The sequence below is a fragment of the Balaenoptera physalus genome (assembly GCF_965194825.1).
Source record: "Balaenoptera physalus genome assembly, chromosome: X".
NCBI lineage: Eukaryota > Metazoa > Chordata > Mammalia > Artiodactyla > Balaenopteridae > Balaenoptera > Balaenoptera physalus.
Window position 1 is genome coordinate 22,723,527 of NC_138903.1, and position 4,259 is coordinate 22,727,785.

The window sequence follows — 4,259 nt, forward strand, 5'->3', positions numbered from 1 at the left end:
CTTCTTGTTTCTGTTGTCTTGCTTCCTTACTTTCTTGCCCCACAAAATATTCCAGGTACACTTCGTACTTTACCTTCCCCAACTCCAGATCAACCATTTCTTCCAAGAACCCTGGTTCCTTTTTTTTTTTAATAGATTTTTTTTTTAAATAAATTTATTTATTTATTTATTTATTTTTGGCTGTGTTGGGTCTTCGTTTCTGTGCGAGGGCTTTCTCCAGTTGCGGCGAGCGGGGGCCACTCTTCATCGCGGTGCGCGGGCCTCTCACTATCGCGGCCTCTCTTGTTGCAGAGCACAGGCTCCAGACGCGCAGGCTCAGTAGTTGTGGCTCACGGGCCCAGTTGCTCCGCGGCATGTGGGATCTTCCCAGACCAGGGCTTGAACCTGTGTCCCCTGCATTGGCAGGCGGATTCTCAACCACTGCACCACCAGGGAAGCCCCCCTGGTTCCTTTTAGTGGGGACCTAAACTGGTTTAACTACCAGTTTAAAATTTTTATTTAATTTATGAGATGGCAATATAACATAACTTGTAGTGTTATTTTGAGGATTAAATGAGAAAATCTGTGTAAAAGAGTTTACATAATTCTTGGCACATAGTATGTGCTCAATAAATTAATTTTTTTCCAACTATTTCCAATGAAGTGTAAATAATGGAAGTATGGATGAGAATGACAGTTCATGAATTTACAAAATGCCAATTATAATGTTCTCTGAGAGAAAGCAATTGGTCAGTTGATCCAAAGATTAGATTACATTAACCTCCTTTCTGAGCTTTTCATTGTCTATTTCCATTCTCACTCAAGTTTCTCTCTTCAGAACTTATCTTTAGGATTTAGTTGAATTTAGTCTTGGGTTGTTTATGTTTCTTAATCTTCTCTTAAGTTAAATTTTAAGCTACTTAATATGGAAACCATATCTTATATGTGTGTGTGTTTTTGAGGTTTTATAATGTTATTTGACAGCGGTTAGTTCTCATCCACATTTTGTCTGTAGATTTTTGAAAGTAGTGACAGGTACATATCTAACCAACATATAGAGTTTATTTGGTGAATCTTCATCCTCATTAACTTTCCTGGACAATTGCACATGGATACAGTGTGGAACATTGCTTATTCCTTTGGCCCAGATAGCTTTACTAAGCCTGGTGTCATTGTGTACGTCTGAAGTTCCCACCTCCTTCATGGCAAATTTCTGGATCCTTTTGAGTGTCCAAGGGGCAAGCTTCTTGAAGCCCACTCCCTAGATGCACTTGTGAATGTTGATAGTGTATTCTGTGGTAGCTACCTCATTGATGGCAGGATGGTCCTTCTGCTTCTCGCCCCTCTTCTTTGCAAGAGCTCTTCTGCTGGGCCCAGGTTGGAAGTGCTTAGGTGTTTTTCATATTTCCTGCATGTCCTACAACAGTGGTGGGCACATATGTATATATTAGATACCAGTAAAAACCTAAGTAATGTATTTGTAGAAGTCACATAAGAAACATTTCCTAGCGAAAAATAAGTGTTACAATTGCTAAGATCTTAATCTAAGATTCTAATGAAAGGTAGGCTTTAAGCATACAACACCTTCTTAAAGAATTTGGCATAAACTACACGGCCTAGACCTTTTTCAAATAAATACAAGTTGGAAAGCGGAAGGAGTTGTATGTTTCTGAGCTGCCTAGTGTTATAATATTAACTATTTCTGGTACAATGGCAGGCTGTCTCCTCTGTAATCAAAGGAAAATGTACAGACTGACAATTCTTCCAACTATTCAAATGTCTCTTAAAAATAAAATTGGTGGTAAGTAACAGGCATTTTGCATGTGCTGGTTATTTTGACCTGGTGGATTTGCAGATTTCTTACTAGCATAGAAAAGAAAAACTGCTGCTTATTTTTAAGTACAAATCTTGTGTGCAGCAAATGAAGTCACATTTTTTTATTTATTCATTTATTTTTTTGTGCTGTTAGAAAACCACTTTGCAACGAGTGTGAAAGAGAATACTTATTAGGCTAATAACAGCAGAATCATAGAAATGAGGCCTGTAGACAAATCCCCCTCTAGAGAATAAAGTGTGGTTACAGAAGGTTAAGAATCTGTAAAGATCAATGGAGGCCAAGAGCTTAAAATAGAGATAAGCTGCCTGGAGAAAAAAAGTGAAAAGAAAAAGAAAACTTCAAGAAAACACTGAGTGTTTAGGATAGCTGTTTTGTCTTTGTTCCCTGTTGAAAATTCCTAAAATTTCATTTAGAGACAGTTACACATTCTTCCAAATACATCATTTTTATTTTGCACAATGTCTAAACTCCTGTGGGTGTCTTTTTCACTTCAACAGGTGCAATCACACATACACACATACACATGGGCCTTTGACTTCTGTAGTGAAACACATTGTCAAGTCAAAAGTACAGCTAATTCAGTAAAATGTGTTAATATAAGTAGTAAAAAACGACGGTGGTTGTAATTGGTAAAGCTGATTCTTAAGTATAATAAGATTCCTGTATCCAAATGGAAAAGTTCTAACTGAACTTTGAAACATCCTCATATAATTTGGGAGATAACGCATTATGCTTTCTTTGACTGAAAGGCAGATATTTTGATGAGAGTTTTGTTCCTTACTTCCTCTCAGTTTTCAGTGGCTTATCGAGCACCACATTTGCTCTTTTTTTAAAATTGTATTTAAATACCTTTATGTTTATTTATTTACTTATTTTTGGCCACACGACTTGTGGGATCTTAGTTCCCCGACCAGGGATTGAACTCGGGCCCTCAGCAGTGAAAGCCTGTAGTCCTAACCACTGGACCGCCAGGGAATTCCCACTACATTTGCTCTTTATGAAGGCATCTATTCAATATGAAACAGGAAGGCCATGGCATAAGACCAGGCAGTTTTATTTGCCTGTGGACATCTGCATGTTTTGTCTATCCTTCTTGTCCCCCAAATCCCAAAGGAATCCCAGAATTCATGTTCTGTGTTGTAGAAAAATACATGAAAATTACAAAAAGGCTATCCTTTCTGTCTTTCTTGGTCTCTAATGTTCGTAATATTGTTGGCCCCAACCTGTAAGTCACAGCCCATTTTGAAAGTTGGTAAGGCATAGTAAAACATGGTATTTTTGCCTTAATTTACCCTTTTGCCCCATTTACCTATCATAATTTCAGAGTTCCCTTCATATCCTTACCATATCCATGGTTAAACAATTCCAATCTCTGACTTTTGATCTTTTGGAACTTGGATGAAGATTGGGATCTGTATGGCACACTGTGCTAGTCGGTTCAGGCTGCCATATCAAAGTATCACAGTCTGGGTGGCTTAAACAACAGAAATGTGTTTTCCCACAGTTCTGGAGGCTAGAAGTTGCAGATCAAGATACTGGTAGGGTTCATTTCTGCTGAGGCCTCTCTCCTTGGTCTGTAGATGGCTGTCTTCTCACTGAGTCTTCACTTGGTGTTCTTCGGTGCTTGTCTGTGTCCTAATTTCTTCTTATAAGGACATCAATCATATTAGCCGTATCATTTTACCTTAATCACCTCTTTCAAGGCTCTGTCTCCAAATCCTGTCACATTCTGAGGTCCTAACTGGGGGTTAGGACTTCAGCATATGAATTTCGGGAGGACACAGATCAGTCCATAACACACACCTTTCACCAACCTGGTGCAAGAATCTTTAGTCCACTTTATCTGTAGGGAAAAATCTCTGTTTCAAGTCATTTTTTTTCTGAATCACATTGATGTAAATATTTGTGGTTCAACATATGGTTGGCAAGCCAGAAGTGCCTCAGGGATTTAAAGAAGTGTTTTAGATACTCCAGCACATTTGGTAGGTAATCCAATCCTATTGGACAGACAGCCTGAATTTCAAAACTACACCCACATTAAATAAAGGCCAGATATGTTTGTGTTTTTTTTTCCCACTCTCCACTCTCCACCCTGTACCAACTGAGATGGAATTATTTGCGGAAAAAAATTATGAGTAGAAGAATCAAGGAGAAACTCCAGATTCTCTTCCTAAAACTCTTCCAGGCTTTCATCTAAAACATTATATATATATATATATATATATATATATATATATATATATATATGTGTGTGTGTGTGTGTGTGTGTATGTGTGTGTATATATATATATGTGTATATATATATATGTATTTTTTTTGATTTTCCAAAGATCTATTATCACGGTGAGAATGGCATAACATAACACATTTATCATATAACATCTCTTCTAAGTGTATTGCTACAAATATCTGAGATGTCACATTCCCTCCCCCTCCCTCCCTC

At 37.8% G+C, this 4,259-nt stretch overlaps 1 pseudogene across 1 annotated transcript; it reads right to left on the minus strand.

The window, feature by feature from the left end:
* Window positions 1-446: 446 nt before the first annotated feature.
* Window positions 447-3,169, minus strand: LOC309652714 (large ribosomal subunit protein eL31 pseudogene; annotated as a pseudogene). The gene is made up of 2 exons: window positions 3,161-3,169; window positions 447-1,366 (listed from the first exon to the last, which is right to left on the minus strand). The product of its transcript is annotated as a large ribosomal subunit protein eL31 pseudogene (transcript).
* Window positions 3,170-4,259: the final 1,090 nt, after the last annotated feature.